The sequence below is a fragment of the Lonchura striata genome, chromosome 14, assembly GCF_050655825.1.
Source record: "Lonchura striata isolate lonStrDom1 chromosome 14, ASM5065582v1, whole genome shotgun sequence".
NCBI lineage: Eukaryota > Metazoa > Chordata > Aves > Passeriformes > Estrildidae > Lonchura > Lonchura striata.
In genome coordinates this window covers 12,086,127-12,109,627 of record NC_140716.1, presented here as the reverse complement: position 1 = coordinate 12,109,627, position 23,501 = coordinate 12,086,127, and the positions used below count along the sequence as shown (strand labels likewise).

At 41.1% G+C, this 23,501-nt stretch overlaps 1 long non-coding RNA gene across 1 annotated transcript in view; it reads left to right on the top strand.

The window, feature by feature from the left end:
* The first annotated feature begins 6,652 nt into the window (after positions 1 to 6,652).
* LOC146766088 (uncharacterized) overlaps positions 6,653 to 23,501 on the top strand; it is a 74,711-nt gene continuing 57,862 nt past the window's right edge. The window contains exon 1 of the long non-coding RNA XR_014958544.1: positions 6,653 to 13,914. This is a non-coding gene — a long non-coding RNA (uncharacterized LOC146766088). The remainder of the gene's footprint in view (positions 13,915 to 23,501) is intronic.

Here is a 23,501-nt window from a genome sequence, read left to right as displayed (position 1 = left end):
CACCCAATTTCTTCCATCTTTTCTCCTTTGGACCCCTCATCTAGAATCCTAAAATTTTACTTTTGCACCCATACCACACTTAATTATTACTTATATCAAACAGTCAGAGCTTGTAATTCATCCTGTGAGATTGAAAACTCTTTTCCATGGACAGAGATCACAGCCAGTGTCTCTGGGGGCTCTGTCCAGGGGGGTTCCTGAGCCCTGCCAGGGTCCCAGAGCTGCCAGGGCAGCCAGAGGGAAGCCCTGGGTTCCCACACTAAACCTGAAGGGAGAGTTTGGTGGCAACTAGAATGGCCTAAGTGTCTCTTTATTATAGGGAATCAAAGCTTTGTGTGGCAAATAACCCACCCTAGCAGGGTGATCTGTAGCAGCTGCAAAGAAAAGGAGGGTGTCAGTGCTTCAGCCATTGCCTAATAGCTGAGTCAAATAGTGTAGCTTGGGCTGCATGCTGAAGAGATTTGAGGGATGGTGAGTAATGTGTGCCTAGTCCAGGGCTCTTGAGGATGTGCAGTGGTAGCAGGGAATGTGAAATGCAGGTGGGCAAAGGGTGCTTCTGGGCTATCCATGAAATGTCAACTCTGTTGAGTAAAGCTGGAGGGGGCAGGAGAGGAAGTTGCCCCACTCAGATTTTCTACCTGAGAACGACTTGCCTGAAGCTGAAGTTGGAAATAAAGCAGACAACAGTTCCTGACACTAGACAATCTACAACAGATGAAACAGTTTGCTAAACAAAACCACTGTTTTTCTTTCACTAACACAGTTCTTCATAATCTTTGCAAATGGTAAATAAGTGCTCAATATCTGTCTGCTTAATGCTTTGATGGAATTGATTTGAATGCACACTGGGCTTGATTTAGGCACTGGCATATATTTTCTCTGCTTTGTTGTTCTTCAGCCAGATTCAGGAGGATAGTTTTCTGCACCTCAGAAGTTCATTCTTTCTGTAGAAGCCCAACCTGATTTCTCCCCTGGGATGCAGCCCCAGGTAGGACTAAAGGCTTGCTGATACACCAGGATCTGCAAAAGCACAGAGTCTGAGACAGGCTGCAGAAGGAAATCAGGAGTCTCCGTTCCCCTAGTCCCAAAAACACCTGGGAGAGCACAGCATTTATATCCTGAGCACACATGAGAGGAATAAGTCCTTGGAATGAGAATGTGGAATGAGAAAGCTTAGTGGAGGTATGTGAAGATTTTTGGTTTGAGAAACCAAACACTCCTAGCAAGCCTTAAGGAAAACAGCCAGTGTGAGGGTCCCAGGGCACTGAATACCCAAAGCAAGCCATGAGGCACCTCAGATTCTTTTTGCTGCTGCTTAGAAACCTCATCTTTATCTCTCCTTTGCAAACTGTACATTTGTATTTGCTGTGGTTTGTTGGTTTTTTTGGTGGGTGGTTGTCCCTCTCACAACCAAAGCAATGATTGGTACACTGACCTGGCAATGTCAAAAAATAGCGGAAGTAATGGAATTGTTTAACAGATGTTGAAGCTGAAGCCCAAATGTAGAATGGATAGGTGAAATTTTGGGGTTTAAGTATGAGCAGGTACTTTTTTGCATTATGCTTCAATAAAGCATTTAAAGATAGTCATGAATAATAAGTAAGTAATTTTATGCTGAATGACTGCAAAGCATAGAAATGTTCCTTCTCTCTCTTTTAAGTGTAAAAATTTCTTTCTCTAAAGGCCATATATTCCTTTCATTCCTGAGATGCAGCTTCTATTGATGCCAGTTTATGGTCCTGAAACTTTGGCTGAAGATTAAGAAGGAAGACATAAGAGAGACCTTTATGGGTTTTTGTCTTCTAACAATTTTAATCAAATACTTTCCCAAGAAAATCTGTTTTACATGTATTTTAAATTTCTTTTTTCACAGTAATATCTCTTTTTCTAAGAAACTTGCATTTTGAAAATGTTGTGACATATTACATTAATTGAATATACAGCCACAGAAACTGGAAAAACTTTTTCAATTGCACTGGATGCATCTGAGCAGGCTGGAGGGTCAATGCATATTTTTCAACAGAAAAAGGGAAAAAAACCCACCATTTCTCATTAAAAGCAAGATCAGTAACAAAAGAAAGCAGCAGTATCACTATGTTTTATCCATTAAGTGAACTCCTGTCATTGCAATTCCAAGAATTTTTGAAAGAGAAATCTCAACCTGACAGGCTATTCCAGTTTACAGTGAAACTCTTGATGTCCCCTAATTATCGATCTTCATACAGTTATTATTTTGGAGCATAACTATGACATTAAGGTAGTCACATGAAAACACAAACCTGCATTCAATAATTATGTGTCCATGTTCCTCCTTCCTTTCTTACTGGTTTTCATTTTGAGACGCCTCTGCAGTCATGTTTTCCCAGCTGACCACATTTTGTGTCCCTGTGTGAGATTGCTCTTTCCATGCAGAGGATGCAGGAGCAGAATGCACACCTCAGTTGCACTGGCAAGGCTCCTCAGTCCCCTTGGAATGGCCACAGAGAACTCCCTCACAAAAACACTTTTTAGGACCATTTTTCTCATCCTGTTTCCTGTGAGAAGCTGAAGTTGAGCTAACAGGTCACTGCAGCCTGGTGGGGTGGTCCCATTCTTGTCCTCCTGACTGGCACTTTCACTGCTCCCCTTGTGCTGGGTCTCACCTCCTGCCCTCTGTGACCTCAGGGACACCTCAGTAACAAAAATATTCAACCCCAGTAACAATGCAAAAACGTCTGTGGCTATTTTACTGATCTGACTGGTCCAGAGACACTCCAGTGCTGGTGGCCTGTGGGAACCCAGGGCATCCCTCTGGCTGCCCTGTCTGCCCTGGGACCCTGGCAGGGGTCAGGAACCCCCCTGGACAGAGCCCCCAGAGACACTGGCTGTGATCTCTGTCCATGGAAAAGAGTTTTCAATCTTACAGGATGAATTACAAGCTCTGAGTGTTTGATACAAGTAATAATTAAGTGTGGCACAGGTGCAAAAGTAAAATTTTAGGATTCTAGATAAGGGGTCCAAAGGGAACAAGATGGAGGAAATTGGGTCCTGTCCTTTTTTGTCCTGTCTTGTCCTTTTTCTCCTTCTTCATGCCCTCCATGTTTCACTGTGGTGTTGGCATTTTTCTGTTGGTTCAGGCTGGGGACACACTGTCCAACGTAGGTGACAGATATTGGCACGTTATTGTCAATCCAGCCCAGGGAGTTTCTGGTATTTAATGTTTGTAACATCCCACTGAGGGCAGAGCCCCACACGCTGCCCTGCGGGACAGAGCTGGGCAGGGCAGCAGAACATGTGAGAGATAAACAGAATAAACAGCCTTGGAACCAGCACAGACCAATTATGGCTTCTTCTGTGGCAGCAGGGCTGAAAGACAGAGACTTTCTACAATCTTGGGATCATCAATACCTCAGATTCTGACAGTGACCTGCAGAGGATCCTATGGAGCAGGAGAGGGGACGGGAAGAGGGGCAGGGCCACAGGAAGGCAGCTGTGACCCTCACCTGCCTCCCTGTGAGGCTGGCAAGCAAAATTCTGAAAGTGCTTTTTCAAAAAGATGGCCAAGACAAATGACATCTCAGCAACATAGTTAAATTTTAAGCAGTCATATCTAAATGAAAAATAACCTCCAGTCTGCAAGAGCTTGGTGAGAAGAGTTTCAATTCTGGGTATGAGCCTGGCAATGAATGAGCTGTTTAGAACCTTATTGACAGCATTTGCATAGACATGGTGCTTGTGAGATTGCAGTTTGTCACTCGCTGTGTGCATGTCGTTTTTTCTTTTAGATCTGTGACAAAGTAAACTTATGAAGTGATAAGTTTCCAAAGCTTATATTAATGATGGGTTGTGCAAATTCATCTTTGTACAGAAGGGCCTCCTTAAATATTGAGAATGCAGAAAAATAAAGAGCATTTCTGAGCATTCCTCCCAGTTCTATCACCTAGTTAAGTTTAAACTGCCCGAAGCCCTCTAGTACCCTACCAAGGTCTTCCTGCATGAAATGCCTTTATTATACATCATGCAGCCCCAGTTTTCTCACTTAAAGTATTTGATTCCTTTACCCTGGTATTAGTCAGCTAGAAAAGTCACAGAGACTTATCTTTCTTATTATTTCATGCACTACTTAAACACTGTTTCTTCTCAGCTCATTTTTTTGTGGTGAAGCAGCGTCACCATCAGCAGTTTTTAGTAGATGTATCAGAGGACTTTTATGAGGGAAGCTTAGGAAATAAGAGAAGAAAAGGAGAATAACTATGAGAAAATAAATCTGAGTTTGCTTGTTGTAATATATTTTGTTTGTAAAAGGCTATGTTGTTCTTTAGCACTCTGAGAGTCTAAAATATGAAAACGTGGGAGGATGAACCCAAGTCAAAAGCTGCTGTTGGCACCATTGTGGATGTTTGGCACAAGGTCACTGGGGCACATTTTGTATTGGTGGCTTTCAGTTCACTCCTATGCTTATAAAATGCTTATAATCCCAACAGGAAAGATGTTATCCCATACAAGTAAAAATTGTAATTACTTCCTTTTGCTAGAATCTGTGGTTGTGTTAGTTCAAATTTTCTAATCCTCAGCAAAACAAACTTTCCCTGTTAGTGAAATAAGCTCTGGATTCAGGCATGGCAGGGCTTGTGCACTTGGAGCACCCATTCTTTCTCAGATCACTTCATTTGCCATGAATGTCTCTGCCAAAGGGTGGATAGATTTTCCAAGATCTGTTGAAATTATTTTAAATAAAAAGACAATTTCTAGCGTTTAACAATATAAAATCATAACCTAATTATTTATAATTCCCTTTTTATATTTATGATACTATATTAATAATGAAGAACTCATTTAGTGCTAATATGAATGTTCTAAGTAGTATTTCTCTTGTAATTTATTGCTCATTAATGTATCATTATTAGGGAGTATTTCCCTCTAATGTTTTAGTGTTGATATAAAACTGAGGATACGGATAAAGTTGAAATAAGAATTTACCTTTGCAGCTCGCTGAAGACAGAGTGAAGGTTATTTTCATAGACTGATTTTGCAATTTGAAAGGGGATAAGTGAAGAGCAAAATCTAATACTTCCCACATGTGCCTGACACTCCTGGTAGAGACACAAAGGGAGCAAACCCCATATTGACCCTGGAATGAATCAGTGCTGTGGAACACACAAAATAGTATAACAATTAAATTTGCATTACAGTTTATATACAATAGCTCATAATGTCAACGGAAGTTATTGAATTTAATATTCTATTTATTTCCTCAGAAGTTTAACCTAATATTATCCCATATTTTTAGCAAGTGATTTGTCTAATTTATCTCACATTGATGTCCCCTTCCTTCCAATGGCATCCACTTTGTCACCTTTGTGAGACAGTCAAAGGAAGTCTTCATTTATTTTTCAGTTCTGTTTCGACAATATGCATGTTCCAGCAGACTATAATAGACATATGTTTTAGAAGATTAACTGAAATACAGAAATGAGTATTACTTTTTCCTGTATTCAACTTGTTTCCTATATTCAACAATGTTCTGATATTGCTGCAGTTTTCCATGCCAAATCCCCTACTGTTAAGCCCTGGCTGAGTGGCTGTGTGAGAGCAAGTTAAATCCTTCCACCTTTAATGGTATTATTTCAGACAGGTTTTAAACCTTTCCAGCTATTTGCTCTTTTCACTAAGTGAGGAATCCTGATGATTTCCTGTCATGAGAACAATGCTGCTGTCCTGGGCATCTCAGCCTTTGAGGGTCAGTAAGAGCTGTGAGCAGTGGTTGCTGCAGAGCCCAGGGTGTTTTACAGGAGCTGTGAAAGTGCTCAGGAAGGCCAAAGCACAAAGCAGCGATTCCTAGGGCAGCTGTGGGAGCCAAAGGCAGCCTCAGGTGGTCCCCACGGGCACAGGTGCTGTGAAATATGAAGGGCCAGCATGTTATCACAGCGTGTGCTGCAAATACATCACTAATATCTCTGGGAAAAGCTCGTACCTGGCTTTTGGAACAGCACCAGGAGCACTGAGAGTTTGTCAGGCTGAAGGGGCACAGTTGGTCCTGCCAGGTCAGATCCTGGTCCCAGGGCTGTTCTCCATGGACTGTCAGAATCTGAGCTATTGATGATTCTGTGATTGTAGAAAGTCTCTGTCTTTCTACCCCGTTGCCAAAGAAGAAGCCATAATTGGTCTGTGCTGGTTTCCAGGTTGTTTATTCTGTTTATCTCTCACATGTTCTGCTGCCCTGCCCAGCTCTGTCCTGCAGGGCAGCGTGTGGGGCTCTGCCCTCAGTGGGATGTTACAAACATTAAATACCAGAAACTCCCTGGGCTGCATTTACACTAACGTGCCAATATCTGTCACCTACGTTGGACAGTGTGTTCCCAGCCTGAACCAACAGAAAAATGCCAACACCGCAGTGAAACATGGAGGGCATGAAGAAGGAGAAAAAGGACAAGACACACCCAATTTCCTCCATCTTGTTCCCTTTGGACCCCTCATCTAGAATCCTAAAATTTTACTTTTGCACCTGTGCCACACTTAATAATTACTTGTATCAAACAGAGCTGGTAATTCATCCTGTAAGATTGAAAACTTTTTCATGGCCAGAGATCACAGCCAGTGTCTCTGGGGGCTCTGTCCAGGGGGTTCCTGACCCCTGCCAGGGTCCCAGACCTGCCAGGGCAGCCAGAGGGAAGCCCTGGATTCACATAAAGGACAAGTGGACAGTTCAGCATTCCCTGTGTCCCTCCACAGCAGCACCTTGAGCTGTGGCTGTTCAGGGCCGGGCAGGGTGGGAGGAACCCTCAGGCTGCTTTTGGACCCAGTGCTTGGCTGGAAGTTACCCATGCTGCTGCCCCTTCAGGTTATCTGGATGTAACAGCTGAGCTGCAGCCTAATAATATGAGTTGAAAGGGATTTGTCAAGCTCTACCCATGCATTTGTAAGCATGCTACAGGGATGGGATACAGGGACACACAGGATCTTGCAATATATTCCCAGCAGAGAAGAGTTTCATGGCCCACTGTAAATGACTTATCAAATGTCTATGTATCATTTATATCTGCGTGGAGTTTAGTATGAATGGTTTGTTAGACACTTACACTTTGTCAACAACCTCTACAAATGCATTTACTTTAAGTGTTGAACATTTCATTATAAATGCCTTGCAGAACATATCTATAACCTTGATAACTCCATTCACTTTGTTAGTAATGGTTCCTTGAACATTTAAAGCATAACAATAGCCAAATGCATATAAATATTTCATTGCAAATCTATTGTTACTTATTTATAACATGCTCACCAAAAGAATTACAGGATATTTATTAAACATTTATAGATTATTTTTGCTACAACTAGTTTATTATATAAATGTATTATTCATCTCACAGCAAATCATTGCTGGACATCCCTTAAAAATTAAGTTGTACCAAGAGGATTTTGGGTTTGTAAAATTTGAAAATATTAATTTTAACCACGTGCAACTGAGATTCATCTTTGTGTTTATTTTTGCTGAATTAAATGTAAGAGGAAATTAGTAAGCAGAAAAACAACCCTCAGTAACCAAATTCAGAGTGAGGGAATGGTTGCCCTGACCCCCCTGGCCTTTTGCCATGCTCTGTCCTTAAGGTCTGCCAGTGGCTGCACACCAAACTCATGGGACTGCAAAAGCTTCTTTTCTCAAAGATATTCTGGTGGGTTGGATGGCATTTTTTCTGGAACTAAGAATTTGGAATGAAGGCTGTTCTCTGTAGCCATAGTTTTTATTTGATCTGGATTATTTTTCTGCTAGTTTCCAGTACCCCAAGCTCATTCGGTTCCTTGAATAGTGGGCAAAGTGCACAAATTCCTGTGCACATGAGCACATGTGGGTGTGTGAATTTTGGCAGAGCAAATAAATTTGGGTATGTGGGTTTTCTTCCCAGAGCTTTATCTGCTGCTTCCAGTCTACAGAGAGGAATCAGGAGACTTAAAATTCTTCCTATTTTACAGAGAGGCCAATCTATGATTTTGATTCAGATGGCATTTGTACAATGGTTCAATTATGCATATGAATTGTTCTTTTTCCCTCTGTAAAGTTGCTTGAATATTCAAGTGCAAGAACCCATCTCAGGTTGGTGACGAGATGCTATCAGCATATATCTACTTATTCTCTGACACATCTTCCTTCAGCACTTTGCTGTTCAATAACTTTAAATAGATGGGGTAATTTAAACTCTTACCTAGCTTTCAGGAGAGCTGGATTCTCCCAAAACAAGCACATCATTTTACTGCAATGACCATGACTATCTGAAAGGCACAGTTTTATACCTGTTAAATTATTCCTTGTTTTTCTTTTAATGCATCTATCCATCTATTCTCAAGTAACAGTTCTTCATTAATAATGTCTTTGTGCTACAGGTTATTTCTCCTTTTTTGTTCTAAATTATTACCCATTTAATTAATTTTCCTCTAATATAAAGGGAGGATAGAGTTGAGTGTTTCTGCAAATGGGTGTGTATAAGTAAAGAGCAAGGATAATATCTCAAACTCATTTTCTCCTGGTCTCATGGCGTTTGCAGAACATTTGATTTGTTGCTAGTACAGCTGGGTACAACACCACTTTATTTCTTTAGGGGAAGATGTTAAAATATCTATGAAGTGGTAGAAGTACCTGCTTTTTATTTGGTACTCAGAGTCTCCATTTCAAACTTGTGTAAATATGTTATAGACTTGCCTTATAGTGCCACTGTCACATGCCTACAGCACCCAAACCTCCTGGACAGATGGAGAACGGTGAGTGTGGGGCAGTCCCTGTGACACCAAGCCCTCCTCTGACCAGTGTGTGTCTGCATTATATGTTTGCCTTCTCAATAATGTTTATTTTGCAGTTCTGGAATTGTTTTGCATTGCCCAATGGTAGAATGAGAAAACCTGCTTCCAGTTAGGAGGGAAATTCAGTAAACACGAGGCTGTACAATTTGTGCTTTCTCTGTAGAGCTACAGAATCTCTGCAGGAATGTTGGCAAAACGTGCAGTGCCTCATCTGTGTCTGAGGCACTGCTGCCTCCCCTCAGAGCAAGGACAGGCCAGTGTCACTGGGAAAAGCCACTTCTCCATGCCCTTCTTCACTGACCTGCACCTGGATCCAGGGCATCTTGGAAAGGCACTTTTGTCACTGTATGTCAAAACTCAAAATGTCCCTCACATTTTTGGAGGTTCTGGGCCCAGGTCAGAAGCATTTGAGACCCTGGCAGGCAGCTGGGAACAGCTGTGATTTTGGGTTTGAGCCATGGAATGATTTACCAACCTTGCAGGAAGAACAAGAAGTCACAAAAGTTTAGATATTAGAGTAGAAGTAGTCACAAAGAAAAGGGAAGAATTTTTGAGCGCTGTACAGGGGGGTTTTGGTTTTGTACATGGGGGTCAGAGGGTTTAAGATGGAGGGATCTGGGCCTGCCCTGTCCTCCCTCTTTCTTCTTCCTCACCTCCATGTTCTTGGTGATGTTGGCACTCACAGATTGGTTTAGAGTAGAAAAGCACCATTTAATATAGGTAATAGGCATTGGGGAAAAACTGTAACCATGGAACACGTAATGTCCCATATAAAAGAGAGCAGCAGCCCTGGGCGGGGAGAGAAGAAGCAGTCGGGGTCAGAGAGGATGTCAGGGTGTGTGTGTGCCTCTGCCTGAGCTCTGAGCAAACCACAGCAGCTCAAAAAGAAAATATTTTAGATAACATGCAATAAACCACCTTAAGACCAGACAACAAAAGGCTACTGAGCCTTTCTTTGGAAGCTCGGGCTGGAGGAGAGACTTTTCCTCCACACGGAGCCACCCCTGACCTAGAGGTGAGCTACGGCAACTGTACTTTATTATTTTAAAGCTCTTTTGCTTTGGAGAGAATATTTGCGTCAGAATTCTTTTCACATACTCTTTTCTTAAGCATGTAACAGAAGCAGCACTTTGTAAGAAATCTTTAATTTGGCTTTCAGTATTTCAAGCGTCTGTTTCAGTGTTTGTATTTTGGCCGTGAGATTCAATATGACTCTAATAACACAGCCTGGCACAATTTGCTGCAAAAATTTATTGGTACAATGATCACTTTTAACAGGTGTTGTTTCTTCAAAAATCACTGAACAGTGTTAGATTTTCTTTTTTTTTTTTTTTTTTGGCATTTTCAAATGCTCATTAGTGTCTTCCTCAGGGGTCTAAGATGGTCATTATTAAAGAATGAGTTCTCAAGAGAAAAAGGCTCTGCTGCCAGAAGCCAACAAGTGACAGGAGTTCAGCAGTTGCTAGGCGAGTCACTTATTGAGGTGCTGCATGGATAAATTAGCTTTCAAAGTCTTAAGCTGAACATGTAAAGAACACAGATGTCATGTGGCATATTCTCCAGAGGTTAAATTTAGGTTCCACTGCCAATTTTAAAAGGAAGGAAATGTCAGCTAGTGTAGAGCTGAGGTTGAGGGTTTGTTGCTTGTGCAAATTCCACTGACATTGACATTAACTGACTCTGGAAGATAAACTATGGATCTGCTCTAGCTGTCCATGATTTCATTTGTATTGCTTGTTAGTTCTCCAGTTTGTTCCAGCACAATACCAATTTGCTCCAGTTGACTTGACAAGCTTTTGTTTTGTGCCTCTTTTTTCTCTGGAGATAATTTATAATCCCAGCTTCATCCCTTGTGTGAGTGCACAAACAGACAGGTATCATTTGTGCTGTTTGTCAGCACTGGGAAGTGACATAATATTGAAGCAGTAAATATACAAACCTAGGTTTTAGCAATGTGAGATTTAGATGTGAATGTTTGTGATACAACAAAAATGTTAAACCTCAGAATAGTCATGGATATTTTATTTTTGAAGAGAATTTTTTTTTTTCAAAATGAACACAGGGATGAAATTAAAAAGAAAAATCCCTTTTTTACTTAAAATTTTGCTTTGTTTTTTTACCTAAACATAAGACATCTATAGGTTTTATTTAGAGAGAAAATTCTTTGGAAACTCCTTTGTAGACTAAAGAGATATTTTCCTATAATGGTGACAAGTAAACCCCTTAGTGTTGTTTTGAACTCGCTTGAACCTGCTGCTTCATCCCCTCCCTCTCTGTTCTGGGCTTTGTCCAGCTCCCACCTTAGACACTGGGAGATGCCACATTTACTTAATTAGGAACTGGGCCGTGCCTTGCCACCCCCACCAATTGCTGTTTTAATTGAAAGCATCCCTAGAGCTGCTTCCATCAACGGCGCTCATTTGTGTGGTGTTCACGGGAACAAATCATTCTAGTTGTTTAATTAAGGCAATATTGAAATAAAACCCCTTTAGGGGTGGCTGGGGGCAGCCTGTGCTGAGCCCTGTGCAGGCACTCCCAGTGACACGGGGTGAGAGGCTGCTGAGCTCCTCATGGCACTGTCACCAAGCCAGCCCATGCTTACCTGCAGATGTGGGATTATTTGCTGTATTTTCATGGGGTTTAACCCTTTTGCTCTGGCTTTCATGGACTCTGAAGAGATCTGGCCTGTCTCAAGAACTGCAATCCTACATTCTCCACACCCAGGCTTGTGCTTTGCCTGGACACAATAAAGCATCAGTGGTGTCTGACTAAGTTATATTAAAATGCAGCACTCCTGTACAGAACTATCTGGATGCAGCTGCCTCTTCCCCTCAGTCTAAACCCCACCAAAAGCAATTTGAATGTTGCTTTTCATCCTCTCAGGTAATCACAGACCCAAGGCTACAACCCAGCAAGCAGCAAGGGAGGAAAAACCTATTCCAGACTCCACAGAGGTCACCTTTTTGATAAAAGCACAAAACAGCTAATTAAATTAATGTAATAATTGTACCTAGCCAATTATCTATTTCCTACCTGTACTGTGGTCTTAATGAGCTGAGCTAATGAACTATAATGTAATTAATACCTGGGGAGGGAGGGGGAGGAATAAAAGAAATGGTAGTTTTCATATATGCCAGACTCTTTTGTAATGGTAGGGGGGAAAAAAACTTCAAGACTCTTGAAAGGAAAACATTTAGTGAGGAAGAGAGGTTTGAACCTTGAGTCCTGCTGAGGCTCTGCCTGGAATTCTGCACCTGAAAAATATCCTTGTCATTACAGAAATACTTTAAAAAATACTCATTAATGTTCTTTCTGAGACCGTTTTTATAACATCTGGGAAGGAGAAGGATGATTTAAATGAAACTGCAGATCTAAGGTGTCCTTGGGGAGTACCCTGTCATAATGAGTATCCCTTGAGGAGTATCCTGCAGAAGCCTGACCCACATTTCTGGTGTGTCACAAAGGCTGTTTGGTGTTGGTCTGATTTTGCCATTGGGTTTGTGGCACATTTGGCCACATCCTGGCCAGCACCCTGCAGGAGCAGTGGGGGGCTCTTGGCAAACACGGAGCTGTTCCAAAGTTTTTGTATCCAGTGGGGGACACTGGCACAGGTTACTGGACCTGGTGATGGAGCCTTCGTGTGGAGACTGCTCTAGTAAAGTCCTAAAAGGCATAGGGAGAAGGTAAAGTAAAACTGAGAGTCCTGCTGTGAAAATTCAGGATTGTTTGCTCTGAATTAAGTTATGCTGAAGCTATTAGGAAGACAGTGCAATGGATTCATTAACTGTACCATTCTAGAGCTGCTGGAAAGCAATTCACATTTCAACTTTAGTATCTTAAAATCCAGCACTGGCTTTAATTATTAATAGGCTTCATGCTATTATCATTTGCTTGCATGTATACATTAATCATTACATGGGTTTGCTAATTTTTTGTTTTGTTCTGAAATAAAACAATAAATGGTGACAAGATGCTCAGAGCCCTCAAGAGAATATGTTCCCCTCTGATGGGCAAGTAACATCTGCGGGCATTTCTCTGGCTTAACAGTGTGTCTGTCAGAAACTTGGTGATTCAGAAAATTTCCTAGCACTCACCTAATGATTAATTAGCCTTCTCTGTAAGGAATGGGGTCTCTTCATTATGCACATTGTCACCAACAGTTTCATCTGTTTGCTGCAACACGTATGCTGGAGACTTAATAAGTGGAATTCCAGTAGTCAAGAAATGATTTCAGGTTATTTTTGTGAGCAGAATTGGTGTTTGGCCCTAAATATTTAAGGAAGCCTTCAAGGATTTTAATCAACACAGGTCTGTGTGGTATTCTAGAAAAACTGTTTTGTGTGAATAATACTGTAGAACACTCATTTTAACTAAATTTAGTTGGCTGGAAACACTCTATATTAGATGAAAGACAGGTATAGGAATTGTTTTAACAGAAATAATAATTCATCTATTTGTAATATGGATTATCTGAAAATGTTTTTTCAACACAATCTTATTTGTAAGGCATGTTAAGCGTTCCACTTGGCAAACCCTAGGCATAGATTTGTGTTTCATAAGGTCTTCAGCTGCGAGTACAGGGTCTTTAATGTGCTGAAGGAAAAGGTCAAACTGACACTTCAGGATTTAAACCAAAATAATTTATCACCTGCACACAGATAAGGCAAAGATTTGTTCCTTGGGGGTGAATGTGTCCAAATCCAGCGTGTTTCTTATGAAAATGCATGCTTTGCTAATTATCAGCCCAGTTTGAACTCTAACTTTGAGCAACTCAAAGCACCTGTGTCTCAGGAGCTCCATCAAGGTTGATTGCTCACACCTGGTGAGGGTCCAAGCTCAGTGCCTGCAGCTCAGGTGGCTGGGACAGATAAAATCAGTGACTGTGAGCTGCCAGGGGAGCTGCCCAGTGCTGTGACCAGCTGCAGCAGCCGAGTGCTCGAGCAGGGCATGGTTGCAGGCTGTGGCTGGCACACCTTCTGTCCAGGACATGGAGCTGCCATGCCTCTGTTTCCTTTGGAAACACTCTGTGCTCTGAGAGATGACTTTTTGCCATTGTAACTTCTCCTTTTCCTCTCACCATGGAGGGAGGGGAAGTGAACCCCCATTTACAAGCACCAGCTGTACGAAGAAGATGTGTCCAAGGTAGGTTTGGGGTTTTGGGCGGATTTTTTGGTGGTGTTATTGTTAGATGATGCAGGGATACTTTTCTTTTGCCATGTTGAAAAGCTGAAAGGCTGTTTGTCCCTCTTGTGTCCCAGCCACCTTTGCTGCTCTTGGTTGTGTTCTGGTCATTCAGTCATCCCCCGTTCCATCACTCCCTTCTATGCTTCTTGCAATTGCATAAACAAGCAAGGACATAGTTTAATGCCTGTGTCTGTAGCTGAGAGTCCAAGGCTCAGCCTGGTTCTGCTGTAAGGGGTCAGAATTCAGTGCTGAGGTAGCATTTGAACTACCAGACAAGAGTTAGTCCACATGGTCTCTTTATTTATCCCATAACTGGCTAAATTTCCTCAGAAAAAGAGCTACACAACCTCTGTAAGAGCTTCTCTAGAGCCAGCTAAACTGGCCATGAAGTGAGCTTCTCCTTGGTGGGAATAAAGAGGAGACCTGGGACATCCCCTTCACCCCAGAGGTACTGGTGGCACTGCAGCCTGCCTTACTGGAGTAGGGAAATGTTAGTGGAGGCTTCAGCCTGGAATAGGACCCAGATTTGAGGGGAAGCTGAAGTGGTTAAAGATTAGACACATGCAAGGTGTGTTTCACTTTTCTAAATTAAAATGCTTAGTTTACTGGTTTAAGTTTTTTGTTTTTTGTTTTTTTTTTTTCCCCAAAGAGTAAGACAAAGTCATTCTATGCTATAAAATTAATATATTCAAGAATTTTCATGGCAAATAAATTTTAGTCTTGTGTTGGGTTTTTTTTGCCAGGGAAATCTGTGTTGTTGGTTGTGGGGTTTCTTGTGTTTTGTTTTTTTTTTTTCCCCTCTCCATATATCCAATAAGGAACCAGAAAAATTCTGTGTGACTTGCATATCTAATTAAAGCTATTCAGCACAGCTTGAATTTACAATTTTGATTTCTTGCAGTAATCTGCTTGTGAACAATCTAGAGGCAAGGAGTTATTCATAGAAACTGTTGAGTAAATAATTTTCAGATAATGAAAACATTCAAAAAAGTCAAGATAGTTAATTAGTGAGCAGGAGAAATTAAATTAATTGAATGAATAATTCATAATGAATTATTTGCCCAGCTCTATTTTACATAGTGTGGAAGGTCTGAAGAAGAGCCAGTGTTTGAATTACCTCCAAACAGAAAACCACATCTCTATTTTTGCTGTGTTGAGGTTATTTATTGATGTGTAAAAACAAGCTGGGTGAGCCAGTCTATTTAATCATCTTACTCTTTTTGCTCTGTAATGTGAGTCATGCTGGATTTGAGACCATAGATGCTTTGCTTGCAAATGTGCATTAGGGAATATGTGTTACAGGGCTCTTTGTTTTTCTTTTTTTAATAAATTTAAATAGTGTGAGAGAAGCATGATTAGAGCTAAAAATGCTCTGTAAAAGCTTTAAGTATGTGCTACTGTAGCAATGGTTGCAGTTGACATATGTCACAGCCTTGGCAAAGTAATTGTGGGTAATTTCGTTTTGCTACTGAACAGAACTTGTCCAAAAAATGCTTTGGTGGAGCTGAATTTTTGTGCTTGGGGCTGGAGATTGGTTTGTGGCAGCTTTCTTTGCTTGTTTGGTTTTTTTTTTTTTTTTTTTTTTTTTTTCCCTTACAAAAAAAAAAAAAAAAGCTTTGCTTCTCCCTGGTAGGGAGGGAACTTTAAATGGCAATTAAATAGTGAAATATTGGAAGCCTAAATCAGTGCTGAATGTGGCTCTTCCCTGAGACCCAGTGGGCAGTGAGAGTTCAGAGCTCACCTGTGAGTCCTTCTGCCCTTGTGTTCCCCCCCACTGCTATGGAGAAGCACAAAATCCCTTACCATGGAAGGGTTTGTGTTGGGAGGGACATCTCATTTTAAACCCCCTGCCATGGCAGGGACACCTTCCACCGTCCCAGACTGCTCCAAGCCCTGTCCTACCTGGCCTTGGGCACTGCCAGGGATCCAGAGGCAGCCTCAGTTTCTCTGGGCACCCTGTGCCAGGGCTGCCCACCCTGCCAGGGAGGAATTCCTTCCCAGTGTCTGGTCTAAAGCTACCCTTCAGTTTAAAGCTGTTTCCCCTGAATTGCATGAGAAGTCCCTCTGTGTCGGAACTCAAAATGTCCCTCAGACATTTTTGGAGGTTCTGGGCCCAGGTCAGAAGCATTTGAGACCCTGGCAGGCAGCTGGAAACAGCTGTGATTTTGGGTTTGAACCATGGAATGATTTACCAATCTTGCAGGAAGAACAAGAAGTCACAAAAGTTTAGATATTATAGTAGTAGTTACAAAGTAAAGGGAAGAATTTGGGAGTGCTGTACAGGGGGTTTTGGTTTTGTACATGGGGGGTCACAGGTTTTAAGATGGAGGGATTTGGGCCTGCCCTGTCCTCCCTCTTTCTTCTTCCTTACCTCCATGTTCTTGGTGATGTTGGCACTCACAGATTGGTTTAGAGTAGAAAGGCACCATTTAATACAGGTAATAGGCATATAAACATTTACATATAAACACGTAATGTACCATATAAAAGATATCAGCAACTTCTCATCAACAAACACCCCCAAGTCCTCCTCAGGGCTGCATGACAGCACTGAAAAATCTTTCCAAGTGGTTTCTATTCCATGCAAAGCCACAGTGAGAAGACTGAACTCTGACTGATTCAATGTCTATGGAGAGGTGAATAAAATAATATGAAATTAGATAGGAGCCATATCTACTCTGAGTTGTAACTTCTGGTCTTGAGGAAACCTGGTTTGAGGTGGAATGGTGCAGCAATGAGATGAGTCTGATACAGGAATGTCCCAGGGAAGTTCAAATTTCTGTTATCATCTCTTTGGAGAAACAGGCATAGATTAAGTGAACTGTTGGCCCATGTTATCTGCAGTAGGAGTGGAAATGACTGAGGGTTTTTTGATTGGAACTATGGCTGTGCAAGTAGAGATAAGATAATTACAAAGCTGAGTAATGCTATCCAGCACCACCCAGTATTGTCAGATAGTCTTTTGTTATTCAGTTTTCTCTGAAAACTGAGCAATGCTAAATTACAGTTGTAAATCCCCACTACGTGTAGGTATCGATAATATATGCAGAGGCATAAGGAAAGGAAGAGATTGCAAATTTAGTCAGCTATATAAAAAACATTATTTTCTTGGGTATTGAAAATGTTGGAGGAATTTGAACAGCCCTGGAAAAAACAGACTGGGTTATAACAGATGGGCATTTCCAAAAATGAAATGTTTGTTTGGGTTCAAGATGGTGAAAGGTAGTTCCCATTTTACCCAGAGTGAGTCACTCAAGCCTCATCCTGGACAGATGCTATGCTAGAATTGCATCTGCCATATTTTCACTTTGCTCTACTTCTTATGGATCTGGTTAATCCAATGTTGAGTTTTCAGTAAGGAGCACTGCTGGGCTAAAGTTTGGGCTAGTTTTTGCAATACTAGCAAATTTCATTCTGATGTGCTGACAGTTCTGAGGTAAAGGAACTGAAATGCAGAGTCAGAAAATCTAGGCCACTAATGGTTAAAATCAGGCCACAAATGATCCTTGGTTATGTTTTATTTCTAGCTACTTTCAAAGGCAGCCCTTTATTGCCATACTTTAGTGCTTGAAACCTTTCCTAAGACTTCCCCAGGACAGGAATCAGGCAGCAGGTGGGTTCTGTTATCCATTTACTTCAGGTCATCTCCACACTGGCAGGTACAGAGCACAAACTGATTGGATAAGAAATACATGCTCTAGCTGCAGGTGGTTGGAAGGGATGTGGCAAGAATGAAAAATCTAATTGTAGCTGGTGGTGTTATGGAGCCAAAGCAGGCCAGGATTTAAAAGAAGAGGTTGTTGTGCATCACTGAACAGCCATTTAGATTTGACTGCAGTAGCAAGGAGTTTGTCATGGTGGTTTAGTTAACATGTTCACTTTTGATGAAAAAGAAAATGTCTTTGATCATTCTGCAGAGAGAACAGTTTATACTGGAATTGTGCAGGTAGCTAATTCTGTAAGGTCATGTTCAGTGCCCCCCTGCACTGAAAAGTTGCTGAGTGGAGCAAAACCAGAAAACCCATGGAACTAGAGGGAGAAAAATGATTAAGGTGTTCCCAAGAACACCATCTATTTGCTTCGTGTTCAGGATTGTGGATTCTGCCACCCTGTTTTAGGGTTGTTGCCTAAGATGGCACTGATAACTCAGCAGAGAGAAGAGTATGTTAAACTGCTTCAGCATATCACAGGGAAGATTTTCTACAGGCCTTTTCAAACCATGGCAGATCCGTGTTGTGACACTTTAGAGAAGAATATTGTCTGGTCATTTTTAAAATGCCTTGTGTGCTGAGGGAGAGGCCGGGAGGAGGAGCCCTGCAAACAGATTCCTCTATTGGCCTGTTTAGAAATTAGTAGGGTAAAGGCTTTACCCTGTTTATCAGTAAAACCCACAGACTTACATGAGATTGAAAGCAGCTTCTAGCTTGCAGAGTCACAAAGAGCTATTTATCATTTGCCTTAGGAGTTCCAACCAACTCACACCTGTAACACTTTTTTCTCAGCTGTCCCAAGTAGTCTGGTAGGAAACTTTTTGTTGGTTACTCTGCTGAACGCTTTCTGACATGGATATTTTTCAGGGGCAGATTCTTCTCTCATTCATTTTCTTAGCTTGAGTGGAGGTTGTTTTTCCCCCTTTTTTTTGGGCAGGGTCTGTTGGTTTGCACAGGTGATGGGGGGAGTGGGTTGAACTGACAGTTCATCAACAGCTGGCATTGTTCCTCCTTTGCTGCTCTGTAAAGGGCACTGTGCTAAATCAATTAAAGAGCATTCCAAATTGGCTTCAGTGAGCCATTCATGTAGAGATAGGGACTGGGGAGACTCTGTTCCTCCAGCCTTGCAAGGCTTGGCTGTTTACCTCATACCTCTTTTCCCCACGAGGTGTGAGACTGAAGTGCTGTAGCTGGTGCTGATCCAGTGCGTGGGAATGAGACATTGCAGGATCCTTCAGACAAGGGAAGAGTCCAAGCAGTGGCAGTGTAAGTGAAGAATTGCTGTGCCTGGCAATAAGTCTGAACATCTTTTTGGGACTCACTTGTTGAGGCTGAAGCACTTGAGTTACCTTTGCAGAACCAAAGCCTGGAAAATGTAGGTAAAGCTGATGTAAGAATGTTCTAAGAGTTTGAGGTCTTTGTTCAGTAAATTTTGAAGTTTTCTGTGGGGCTTCAGATCCCTATTTGTGCAGTTTCAGCTTATGTGCAGGCTGACCTGACATATAATGGAAAAGTAAATATACTGTAGTATTTCACACTACATTTGCAACAATATCTCAAAGGATCCCAGTGTTTCCCAGGAAATTCTTGAGCATCTCCAAATGAAGAAATAGTGTGTTATTTCTAGATATTCTGTCTCTGGATCAGCTGTCTATGCTGACACAGTTTACCAAGGAGGGGTTCTATGTGGAATATAATAATAAATGTCTGCTCTCAAAAGCACCGAATGACTGATCCATGACATGAATCCAGACTTCTGGGGTACAATCAGCTTGGACAAAACACGGTCATGTAAGAGTAACTGGCTGAGTGTTTGAATATTATTTTGTCAGTCTTGGCAAGGTGGTCAGCACAATTAAAATCATGTCAGTGAGAGGAGAAAGGGGTTTGTTCTTCTGACGTTTGGGAAAACAGCAGTTCCTTTCTGAAGGGTGTCACCATGCCCTCCAGTAGCAGCTTTTGTTATTCATTCAAGACATACTGTGTATGTTTCTCAGACATTTTTATGTCCCCATTTCCGAACTAAGAGGTTTATTCTACTGTATATTGGTATATATTTGACCTATAAAGAAGAAATAATTAGTAGTCTATTACCAGGTATGTTAATGGCTTGATGAAGTTTTGAAATACAGCGTCTCGAATGCCATACTGTTTATCTAGTTCTTAATACCTTTGCTATTTCTTATTGCTATTTGATGATCAGTTTTTGCTGGAATATGTTTTGCAATTACAATAAGAGATTTAATGTTGTATTGAACTCTGCCAAAGTCTGATTAGATTTTCTGTTTTGGCCTAAGTAATTTCTTTGTGCTTCAATTTTCTCTATATAAAATGCTCAGATTGGAGGGCTTTAGACTGCAGATCCTGGTAATTAACTGCAAGTCTGATTTTTAGTTCAGCATAAGGTTAACCAGCTTCCATAAAGCAAAATCCTATTTATTCAGAATGAAAGGATTATAGGGAAGACATAAAGTAGCAAAAAAGTAGTTTATATAGGAGTCTGGGTCACCAGGAAGTCATCAGCACTGACACAGAGCTCCTAATAGAAAAGCAATAGGTAATACCCCTTCAGGGCTTTTTTGAAGAGTTTTGGTAGCAATTCCACATCACTTCCAGATCATGGGAGAAACCTCCCCATAGATTCACTGGCTACATTTACCAGTCATGGTGTAATCTCCTCAGGAAACAAACTCTGCTGCTTCTTACATCCTTGTGAAGGAACAATTTTTATCAGTTAACTCCCCACCTGGAGGAGGGCCCTGAATTCCTGCTGGAATGTTGCAGATGGGCACTGCAGCATCCAAACAAAGGCACCACTACCACTGCTGCTGGCTAAAAAATGTCTGAGAGTGACAAAGCTGAGTTGGGAAGAGAGTATTTAAGGACATATCCCTGTGCTTACACCTTTTTCTGGTCTGTTCCTCGGCAACAGGGGGGTCATTGAACCCTGCACTGAGTTTTGGTCTGACCCTGTACAGACATTTTTATGTTCTCAGCAACCAAGATACATCTAACAGGTTATTTATCAGTATTTCTGTACCAGGCTGCCCACAAGACCTGATGGAGGCTGTTCTTGGTCCAGCATAGTAAGAAAAAAGCCTGGGCCTGAAGATCTTTACAGGCCAATTTGACAAGAAGAACAAAGGTTAGGAGGGAAGTAAGAGCCCAGAGCAACGGTGTGATTTGTACAAAGATAAACAGCCAGAGATGGGAGAAGCCTCAGGTTCTTGCTGATTGTTTTTTCTGTAGGTCAAACAGCTTAGATTTTACTTCTCTGTTGCAGCTTTTTATATTTACTAAGAGCTTTACTTCAAAATTCTGTTGCATCTCTACTTGTGGCTGTCACCTTTTCACATTTATTTACACCCTTCTGTATTAATGAAAGCCACGAAGTTCAAATTGAATCATCTCTGTTAGGATGGGTGAAATAGCATAAATGTTCTTGTTCTTTCCTTGGATCCTGATTCAGTTCTAACTATCAGAATATGTTTTAATCCTGATATTGCTCAAACCCAGTATGTTTTCAGTGCCTTTCCTAGGTAGAAGGTTTCTGTTAAATTGAAGGTACTCTGGTGTTGTAGGACTGAGCAGTTACTCAGCCTCACTCTGCCTGTCAACGTGCTGAGCCCTAGAGAGCTTGAAAACCTGTCTCTTCATCCAACATGAATATCTAATTCTTCATAGATCTACCTTTCACTGCAGAGAGGTACAAATATTTTCAGCAATCCCACAAACATCCATCAAATAGATAGGAACTTTCTGAAAATGAGACATGTTATTTTGTCAGTCTCTTTTTTTTTTTTCCATTTTTGAGGGGTTTTTGTTTGTTTTTTTGTTTTGTTATTCTTGTCTTGATCTGTTTTTATTCTCTAACTACTTGACTTTTTCTGTTTATTACTCTTTTTTTGCCTCTTCTTTCTCCTCCTGTGAAACACTACCTGTCTGTCCCCTGGTAATGTGTAGAATTTATGCCAGAAGCTGCTTCTTCGAAGATGTGTCTATACAAAGATTCTCAGGTGGGTATTGCTCTCCCTTGATGTGTGTAGTCCTCTCTGCAAAAATAAGAAAATTGTGCTCTGTCATTCCTGAAGACCAAGACAGATGTCTCTGTTTTTGAAGGATATATTTTAAAATTGCAGTCACTTTGAAATCCTGTATTTCCTTTGTACCTGCAAACTTCCCAGCTCTCCTGTCTGACAGCAGCAGGTAAAGCTTCTCCCCTCTCACCTTTGAAGTGAGTGAGGGAAGAAGTGCAGTGAGAAGTGAGGCAGTGAAGGGAAATAGGGGTGATTAGAGGATGAGGTCGCCTTGGTTTGCTTGGGAAGCTCTAAAGACACAAAGCAGCTCCAGTGCAAAAGAATTGTTTTCAGTGTTGAGCTCCCAGCTATGGCAAGCACTGAGCAGCACCTGGTGCAGCAGAGAACAAACGTGTTCTCCTTCCAGGCGAGGGGCAGCAGTGACCTTTGTCACTGGACATGCGTGGAATAAAACACTGGATGTATCTAGGGCATGCATCAAAGGGTAAAACACTTTTATTCATGCTGTCCCCAATGCACATTGAGAACTTGGTTTGAAATAGATGGGGAAGCACTACTTTATAATAGTCCTGGTGAGGAATCAGCTGTAGGGATGGGTGTGGGATGGCATGGACAGGCTGGGGTTGGGACCTCTGTCCTTCAGGCTGGCTGGACACACAGTAGAGCCAGAACACCTTCCAGTTTCAGGAGAGCTTGCAAGGATGCAGGTAACTCTAGACAGAAAATTAAGTTTCATTTGATTTCTACACTGCTGATCTGTGTGCACAGTTATTACCTGCATAAAAATGGTAAAAAGAGAAACTGAGATCCTATTATGATGTTAAGCACTTGATCAAACAGAAATACTTCTGGTCTCTCTTCATACACACAAAAGCTCCAGCAGAGGAGGAAGCTACTTTGTAGTCTTGTCACAACAGAAGAAATCTTTGCTTGTTCTACTTTTTTCTGTCTTGAGTGAAAAAATTTGGGACATCTGAGGCTTGCCAAAATATTTGGAAAATACCTTGGGTTGAATAATAAATGGTAATAATGATACCCACTACTTTACAATTAAGGTACTTATAATGTCCATTAGTGATGATATTTCAGATCTAGCAGTTAACAAAATATGATGCCAAAGATGCTCTCAGCAAGATGAGATTTTTAAGTTCTGGAGTGAAATCTGACCTCTTCCTTGGCAGTGGCCCCATCACCTCCTCCTTGCTTAGAGGTGAGTCACAAACCACCTCAGTAAAGTGTGAATAAAAGATGTCATTCCAAGCCCCTGTAAAGGCCTAAAAGCATGCAGGTGATGTGAGCAAGAGTCTCAAAAATAGATTTTACTAATGTTTGTCACCAAAAAAACTCCTAAAATGATCTTTGCCTAAGGTATGAGCAAGACCATTTCAGCTTCAATTTCAAATGAAGATGTGATAGATATTACTGTTTGCTGTTCAGTGTCAACATCATCACTTAGATGAGAAATAGTAGTGATTAGAATGGAATTTTACAAAAATCGGCATATTTGCATAATTTTTTTATCACTGGATTATTATAATCAGTTAATCTTTCTAAACAATAAGCACATTAATGTTTATATTTCCTGTGTTTCAAATTTTTGTTTTTTATCAATATTATAATTAGATGCAAATTATTAAAACTTTGTAGGCTTTTGTGTGTGTATAGAGAGAGTTCCTTAACATGCAGCATTGTGGTGCTGTCTTTGTTGGTAAAAAAACTAAGAACATTTGTTTGGTCATTCATGTTCATCTTAAACAAAAAGCATTTACACTTTAATATTGTATCATATAAATAGACA